The sequence below is a fragment of the Blennius ocellaris genome (genome assembly GCF_963422515.1).
Source record: "Blennius ocellaris genome assembly, chromosome: 21".
Lineage (NCBI taxonomy): Eukaryota > Metazoa > Chordata > Actinopteri > Blenniiformes > Blenniidae > Blennius > Blennius ocellaris.
This window is the reverse complement of record NC_137670.1, coordinates 1,093,975-1,103,873: the sequence shown is the minus strand read 5'-3', so window position 1 is coordinate 1,103,873 and position 9,899 is coordinate 1,093,975.

Sequence of the window (9,899 nt, the reverse complement as noted above, 5' to 3'; positions counted from 1 at the left end):
GTGCTATTTCATGACAACGTCGTGACGTTTGTGCAGGACACCTCGCCCACGTCCACGATATGTGACAGACGTATGCAGCTCATCGGGCCGCAGGAAAATACCAACGACACCCAACAGGAAGTCGGCCGTCTGGTGTGAACCGTGCAGCTCCAAGGGCGCGTCGACTCACAGCAGGGGGTCCTTCAGAACGACTCTTCAGCATGTTCATACGGCAAGTCTTCCTCGTCTAAGGGTTTTCAAGATGTTCAGGAAAGTCTCAGTCTCATCCTTTATCATGAAACAGGAAGTACTGTTTTACTGCTTTATCATAAAACAGGAAGTTCCGTCTCACTGTTTTATCGTAAAAATGGAAGTTCTTTCTCACTGCTTTATCCTAAAACAGGAAGTACTGTCTCACTGCTTTGTCATAAAACAGGAAGTACTGTCTCACTGCTTTATCATAAAGCAGGAAGTACCGTCTCACTGCTTTATCGTAAAACAGGAAGTACTGTCTCACTGCTTTATCGTAAAACAGGAAGTACTGTCTCACTGCTTTATCGTAAAACAGGAAGTACCGTCTCACTGCTTTGTCATAAAACAGGAAGTACTGTCTCACTGCTTTATCATAAAGCAGGAAGTACCGTCTCACTGCTTTATCGTAAAACAGGAAGTACTGTCTCACTGCTTTATCATAAAACAGGAAGTACTGTCTCACTGCTTTATCGTAAAGCAGAAAGTACTGTCTCACTGCTTTATCGTAAAACAGGAAGTACTGTCTCACTGCTTTATCGTAAAACAGGAAGTACTGTCTCACTGCTTTATCATAAAACAGGAAGTACTGTCTCACTGCTTTATCATAAAACAGGAAGTACTGTCTCACTGCTTTATCATAAAACAGGAAGTACTGTCTCACTGCTTTATCGTAAAGCAGGAAGTACCGTCTCACTGCTTTATCGTAAAACAGGAAGTACTGTCTCACTGCTTTATCGTAAAACAGGAAGTACTGTCTCACTGCTTTATCGTAAAGCAGGAAGTACCGTCTCACTGCTTTATCGTAAAACAGGAAGTACCGTCTCACTGCTTTATCGTAAAACAGGAAGTACCGTCTCACTGCTTTATCATAAAACAGGAAGTACTGTCTCACTGCTTTATCGTAAAGCAGAAAGTACTGTCTCACTGCTTTATCGTAAAGCAGAAAGTACTGTCTCACTGCTTTATCGTAAAGCAGGAAGTACCGTCTCACTGCTTTATCGTAAAACAGGAAGCACCGTCTCATTGTCCTGTCCTTGTATTCCAGAGATTATTGATCAAGCTGCCTATGGATCCATGATAGAAGGAATATGAAGGGACGTGCCACTGTCCTCCTCACGTCTCCACCCTGCTGTGACACAAACCCACTTCATGTTTGGGTTCCTGCTTCTGGGTAAAACTTAAAAAAAAAAGAAAAGCAGTGAACATATTATGTGTGTCAGATGGAAAATGTTCTCTTTTCCACCAGTGAGAGGCTCATTTTGATGGAGTGGATCAGAGAGGGGGCAGAACGGGGATTTTTCTCTTTTTCCCGTATAACAATTATGTGCGGCTCTGCTCTCTGTGTGGGTTTCAAGTTTTGACTTTTTTTTTTTTTTTTTTTAGGATCCTTAAAAGTGGGATTAATAGAATCCGACAGTGTGAGTAATCTCCGATTCCACGTGTGTTTGTGTGTCGTGGCGCTCGAGGAGGAGAATCGTGGAAAACAATGAGGATTTTAGAAACACGCAATAAAAATAAAAAAAAGGCTTTCTGCTGGAACTAAAAGCAGGTTCACACTGTTAATCCTGCACAGCAATGACAAGTCCGGGAAATTCTAAAATAACCACAATGCAGCATGTCTCACATTCCTTTGATGGTCAGTCTCAATAAAGAGCCTCCTACACCCAATCAAACCTCCCACTGCCGCGCGTGTGTGTGTGTGTGTGTGTGTGTGTGTGTGTGTGTGTGTTGGGGGTCTGCTGGCACTGGGAGGGTGACGGAGGTAAACACAGGGTGTGGGTGGACAGTGATGCCCCCCGGGGGCAAGCGAAGGTACAAGACAAAGGGGCAGAAGGAAAGTGGTCCCTGTATTGTCAGCACTTTCTCTGTGTGTCGATAACAAAACATCCTGCGACGGCGCTCACCGCCACATTCTGCCTGTAAAATGAGAATCATCCAGTTGAATTACATTTATTTAAATTAATTTTAAAAAAAAGCAGCGATTCCACACGAGCAGCAGGAGATTGTGGGGAAAAAACATCCGTTTCAGTGGAAGAAACCTGCAGAACCAGAGAAGAAGAGACACAATCACATGGCTTCTTAGAAGAAACGTCAGATATCATTGATGATCAAACTCTCCCCCCCCCCCCCCCCCCCCCGACCCCCCCACAGCATCCAGAGTAAACAACAGGAAATAAACAAGCAAACAGAAAAAAAAAACCCGAATATTAATTTCACTTTACGCCGTCTGCAGTTGGAGGCCGGTGTTGTGAAGATCAAAGCACTTGTGAAACGGTTCTTTTAGAACTTCCTGTTGTGTTTCCTCTGAAAAAGAAGGGGTGGGGGGGGGTAGGGGAGGGGGGGGGGGGGGTAGGGGGGTCTCTTCAGTCCCACTTCAGTTAAAAGTCGTGAAAAAAAACCAAAAATGACGTTTTAGCAGATTTTGGGGTTGGGGCTCCGTGGGATTATGTAAGTCGTTGCAGAAGATCGGTGCTTATTGATCTGCTGACGAGGGACTGGGGGGGGGGGGGTGGGGGTGGGGGGGGGGGGGGGGTAGAGGGGGGAGGGGGGAGGGGGGGAACCAGGGGGGGCCCCCAACTGCTTTCAGCCCTGACAAACAAAACTGGAAGAATGAAGTGGTGTGGGTGTACCGAGCATTCGGCCATCAAACCCCAAAGGCCTCATCGGCACCCACACACACACACACACACACACACACACACACACACACACACACACACACACACACACACCCCATGCTTCTGGATTGGAATAATTACAGATCATCAGATTCTCTTCACGTTCCTCCGTCTCTCTGCTTCTCTTCTTCTTCCACAACTGTGTGAAATTTTTTTTTCTGTTTCTCCCTCCAGTTGTTGTGATCATCACTGACACACACACACACACACACACACACACACACACACACACACACACACACACACACACACACACACACTGTGCAGAACACAGTCACATGTGTTTCATTTTTAGATTAGAATCAGATTAAATCTGATTAAATCTGATTAAAGTAGATTAGAGGTATAATTGGCTGTGGAGTCTAGAGTCACTCATCTTACATGCCTGGAGTCAGTCAGTCAGTCAGTCAGTTCTTCAGTCAGTCAGTCAGTCAGTCAGTCAGTTCTTCAGCCAGTCAGTCAGTCAGTCAGTCAGTCAGTCAGTCAGTCAGTTGTCTTGGATCCACACTGTGATAAAAGGAGGGATGAAAGGAGAGTAGAAACAGTTTCTTCTCCTCCATCAGGCTCCTCTCATGTTTTCATCTTTCTCTTTCCTGTCTCTGAGGTTCTGTCGCTCCTCTCATCCCTCCATCTCTCTCTCTCTCTCTCTCTCCTTCCATTGCTCCTCCTCCATCCTCCCATCCTCACGGGACGACATCTTGCTCTCCGCTTCCTCTCCTCCCCGTCCTCCACTCCTCCGGTCCTCCCCTTCTTCCTCATCTCCCTCTCCCTCCTCCCTCCTCCCTCCTCCCTCCTCCCTCCTCCCTCCTCCCTCCTCCCTCTCTTCTCCGCCACAGTGTGGAAACATTGTTGTGTGTGTGGGTGTGTTGAGAGCAGAGCAGTGTTCAGGCTGGTCGTCGTGGCGATGGAGGCGTTTCCTGTGGAGGCGGCGCACAAACATTCCTGGCGAAGCCAAACACTCGGGGACGAGTCCGGCCTTCAAACGGCTCCAGTGTTCGGAGGAACTTAGGAGCTTTTGTGGCGGCGAGTCGCCGTCGGACGAGACAATCAGCGTCTCATGTGTTTAGTCTGAGCAGCCGGTCAGTGACCTTCTGTTCACACTTCATCATCTGATGCTCATTGTTACTGTACTTCAGCCCCGTGGCCCCCTGGGGGGGCGGCTGCTACACCAACTGATGGCTTTAGGGTCCCCCCCCCCAACCCCCCATCACCCCCCCAATTATAAATATGAAAACATGAGAGGAGCCTGATGGAGGAGAAGAAGCGGTTTCTACTCTCCTTTCATCCCTCCTTTTATCACAGTGTGGATCCAAGACAACTGACTGACTGACTGACTGACTGACTGACTGACTGACTGACTGACTGGCTGACTGACTGACTGACTGACTGGCTGACTGGCTGACTGACTGACTGACTGACTGACTGACTGACTCACTGACTCACTGATTGACTGACTGACTGACTGACTGACTCACTGACTGACTGACTGACTGGCTGGCTGACTGACTGACTGAAGAACTGACTGACTGACTGACTGAATGACTGACTGAAGAACTGACTCACTGTCTGACTGACTGACTGGCTGACTGACTGACTGACTGACTGACTGACTGAAGAACTGACTGACTGACTGACTGACTCACTGACTGACTGACTGACTGACTGACTGACTGACTGACTGACTGGCTGGCTGACTGACTGACTGACTGACTCACTGACTGACTGACTGAGTGACTGACTGACTGACTGAAGAACTGACTGATTGACTGACTGAAGAACTGATTGACTGACTGACTGAAGAACTGACTGACTGACTGACTGACTGACTGACTGACTGACTGACTGACTGACTGAAGAACTGACTGACTGGCTGACTGACTGACTGACTGACTGACTGACTGACTGACTGACTGAAGAACTGACTGACTGACTGACTGACTCACTGACTGACTCACTGTCTGACTGACTGACTGACTGACTCACTGACTGACTGACTGACTGACTGACTGACTGACTGGCTGGCTGACTGACTGACTGACTGACTCACTGACTGACTGACTGAGTGACTGACTGACTGACTGACTGACTGAAGAACTGACTGATTGACTGACTGAAGAACTGATTGACTGACTGACTGAAGAACTGACTGACTGACTGAATGACTGACTGACTGACTGACTGACTGACTGATTGACTGACTGACTGACTGACTGAGCTTCGAATCCTGAAATCAGCTGAATCGTCAGAAAATCAGACGCAACGGCTTGAAGTAGAGACGTAGAAGGTAGAACATTCGCCTCCTTCACCTTCTTCGCCTCCTTCACCTCCTTCGCCTCCTTCACCTCCTTCACCTCCTTCACCTCCTTCACCTCCTTCGCCTCCTTCACTTCCTTCACCTCCTTCACCTCCTTCACGCAACGTTTCAAGTGAAAATGCCGTTTTTGGGAAAGTTTTATTTTGCGGTCGCAGGTTTTTTAACACAATGTGCGTTGCCACGGAAACGGCGGAAACAATGCAAACTATGCAGTTTTCGTGTTGGTCCGCCGTACACACACACACACACACACACACACACACACACACACACACACACACACACACACACACACACACACACACACACACACACACACACACACCCACACCAGAGAACAATCAGGAGAACACGGACATTCTAGTGGACGGACCACCAAGTCGGATTTTTAATAAGACGACTGTCAAATAAAAGCACGACACCACGCAGGAAACTTCGCTCTGATTGGCTCCACTGGGCAGGGGAAAGACGGGGTGACCTTTGACCTGCGGTGGGTTCTGCAGAGAGCCGACAGGTCGGCAAACAGGAAGCGGCGGCGGCGCTTCATGAACAGTCAATCTGCTCGTCTGCAGAATCAGCTGGTGATCTACGGGTCCTGAGGAGGGACACTATGTGGTCTCATTACTCCCAGCTCTCATTAAGGCTGACAGTGTGTGTGTGTGTGTGTGTGTGTGTGTGTGTGTGTGTGTGAGGGGTTTCCTCCTGACACCAGGCTATCAGTGTGGCCTCAGCTGCTCTGTCGACAATCTGTCACATTAATGTGTGTGTGTTTAATGTCACTGTCACACACTCCTGCCATTTGTTCACACACCGTTTATACATTAGCGTGAGTGTTTTATCACCGCTCTGTTTGTGTGTGTGTGTGTGTGTGTGTGTGTGTGTGTTCAGTTTTACACGTTATCCTCAGCGCTGCTCCAAACCGTACCTGCTTTAGTAACCTCGTGAAAGTAATCAGTTCCTCCCTCAAAGCGGTGTTCAGCAGGTCTCTTCATGGGAACACTTGATGAAGTAGTTTGAACCCGGTTTGTTCAGTGGCTCCATTGAAAGACGCAACAAAACCTGTTGGAACACCATTCCAGGTCAGAACCTCCTAAAACATCATAAACTGGGTACAGTCAGCAGTTTGACCCCCCCCCCCTCCCCCCCCAACCCCCCCATTAAGCTTCTGATTAAGAACAAAGCCCCCGTCTGTAAATCGGCCGGTTTGAAATGTCTTTTTTGCTCCGTTCTTTTCTTCCGTCTTGGACCGATATCAGAGCGTTTCCTCAGACTTTCATGTTCCACTGTGTGGCCGATGATGAAAGCTGTCAGTCTGAGAAGCAACAAAGCTAACAGTCATGGTGGGGGGAGGGGGGGGGGGGGGGGGGGGGGGGGTGGGGGGGGGGGGGGGGGGGGGGTCAACGGGACAATTATAGATTTAAGAGTGGTGACTCGCTAACCCACCTCCAGATAAATGGGATCAGTGTGCCGGTGGCCACTGACTGGTGTGACGGTGTAGAAGGACTGGAGACACGGCTTTAATGCAGATCAAAGATCTAGATCAAAGCCACGTGTTTCAAGATCAGTGTGAGCTCTGCAGAGGACAGGGACCTGCAGCAGGTGGCGAGGAAGACGTTCGCCTAAAGGACGCCTCCCATCCAGGACTTCACCTGCTCTCCCTGAGGACACACTGACCATAGACTTATAACACTAGATGCCTCACGGTGCCGCCATCTTGGAGAGGTCACCCGCTGGAGCTAAACACAAAGATCCAGGCTGGAAAATCCATTAAAACAGTCGTAGCTCGCCTGCTAGCCCACGTAGCAACACAGGTAGTAGCTCATTTTAAAGCTGCGGGAAAGCTCTATCCCGTGGAAAATGATTGCGAGGGGAGGAAAGTCTTCCACAGCACAGAGCTTTCCCGCAGCTTTAAAACGAGGTATTACTTGTGTTGCTACGTGGACTAGCAAGCGAGCTACAAATGTTTTAGTGGATTTTCTAGCCTGGATCTTTATGTTTAGCTGCAGCAGGAGACCTATCCAAGATGGCGGCGCTGGAGGCGCGTCACAGGCGCTGATGGTTGATGGTTGATGGTAGATGGTAGATGGTAGATGGCAGATGGTTGATGGTAGATGGTAGATGGTTGATGGTTGATGGTAGATGGTAGATGGTAGATGGTAGATGGTTGATGGTTGATGGTTGATGGTTGATGGTAGATGGTAGATGGTTGATGGTAGATGGTAGATGGTAGATGGTTGATGGTAGATGGTTGATGGTTGATGGTAGATGGTAGATGGTAGATGGTAGATGGTTGATGGTAGATGGTAGATGGTAGATGGTAGATGGTTGATGGTTGATGGTTGATGGTAGATGGTAGATGGTTGATGGTTGATGGTAGATGGTAGATGGTAGATGGTAGATGGTAGATGGTTGATGGTTGATGGTTGATGGTTGATGGTTGATGGTAGATGGTAGATGGTTGATGGTAGATGGTAGATGGTAGATGGTAGATGGTAGATGGTAGATGGTTGATGGTAGATGGTAGATGGTAGATGGTAGATGGTAGATGGTAGATGGTAGATGGTTGATGGTTGATGGTAGATGGTAGATGGTAGATGGTAGATGGTAGATGGTAGATGGTTGATGGTAGATGGTAGATGGTAGATGGTTGATGGTTGATGGTTGATGGTTGATGGTTGATGGTTGATGGTAGATGGTAGATGGTAGATGGTTGATGGTAGATGGTAGATGGTAGATGGTAGATGGTAGATGGTAGATGGTAGATGGTTGATGGTAGATGGTAGATGGTAGATGGTAGATGGTAGATGGTTGATGGTAGATGGTAGATGGTAGATGGTAGATGGTTGATGGTAGATGGTTGATGGTTGATGGTTGATGGTAGATGGTAGATGGTAGATGGTAGATGGTAGATGGTAGATGGTAGATGGTTGATGGTTGATGGTTGATGGTTGATGGTAGATGGTAGATGGTAGATGGTTGATGGTAGATGGTTGATGGTAGATGGTTGATGGTAGATGGTTGATGTTGATGTTGATGTTGATGGTTGATGGTAGATGGTTGATGGTTGATGGTAGATGGTAGATGGTAGATGGTTGATGGTAGATGGTAGATGGTAGATGGTAGATGGTAGATGGTTGATGGTTGATGGTAGATGGTAGATGGTAGATGGTAGATGGTAGATGGTAGATGGTAGATGGTTGATGGTAGATGGTAGATGGTAGATGGTAGATGGTAGATGGTTGATGGTTGATGGTTGATGGTTGATGGTTGATGGTTGATGGTTGATGGTAGATGGTAGATGGTAGATGGTTGATGGTTGATGGTAGATGGTAGATGGTAGATGGTAGATGGTAGATGGTAGATGGTTGATGGTTGATGGTAGATGGTAGATGGTAGATGGTTGATGGTTGATGGTAGATGGTAGATGGTAGATGGTTGATGGTAGATGGTAGATGGTAGATGGTAGATGGTAGATGGTAGATGGTAGATGGTTGATGGTTGATGGTAGATGGTAGATGGTTGATGGTAGATGGTAGATGGTAGATGGTTGATGGTAGATGGTTGATGGTTGATGGTTGATGGTAGATGGTAGATGGTAGATGGTAGATGGTAGATGGTTGATGGTTGATGGTAGATGGTAGATGGTAGATGGTAGATGGTAGATGGTTGATGGTTGATGGTTGATGGTAGATGGTAGATGGTAGATGGTTGATGGTAGATGGTAGATGGTAGATGGTAGATGGTTGATGGTTGATGGTTGATGGTTGATGGTAGATGGTTGATGGTTGATGGTTGATGGTAGATGGTAGATGGTAGATGGTAGATGGTTGATGGTTGATGGTAGATGGTTGATGGTTGATGGTTGATGGTAGATGGTAGATGGTTGATGGTTGATGGTAGATGGTTGATGGTAGATGGTTGATGGTTGATGGTTGATGGTAGATGGTAGATGGTTGATGGTTGATGGTTGATGGTAGATGGTTGATGGTTGATGGTTGATGGTAGATGGTAGATGGTTGATGGTTGATGGTTGATGGTTGATGGTAGATGGTAGATGGTTGATGGTAGATGGTTGATGGTTGATGGTTGATGGTAGATGGTAGATGGTAGATGGTAGATGGTTGATGGTAGATGGTTGATGGTAGATGGTAGAATATAATACCACCACCAATAATATAATAGAATAAAATAGAATAGAACAGGACAGAATAGAATAGAATAGAAAAATACAGTTTTTTTATTAATCCCAGAGGATAATTCTTATGATCAGTGAACTTATTGATCCCTGAGCTGCATCGACACCCAGTCGACTTTACAAAGAGTGAATATTTAAAATATTTAAAATATTTAAAAGTAGTACTCTGTCAGCCCTCAGTTCCAGAGCTATGGTGGTAGTTTGCCCTTTACTCAGCGGTAGAAGAGGGACGGGACGGGGACGGTCCCTGCTCGGCAGTCAGTCGCTGAAACGTACCACGACAAACGTCGTGAATCACACTCTCGGGTGTTTTTGTGTCTAAAAATAATCCGAGCTCAGGTTTTGGAACGTTCTTCGTTTCGAAAACGCCTTCAGCCGTTGAGCCAGAATGAAAACAACAAACTAGTTCTACGTGTTTGTTAACGACTCGGGGTTGATCTGTCGGACTGATCAACCTTTCTGAGGTGATGGTGTTGGACTG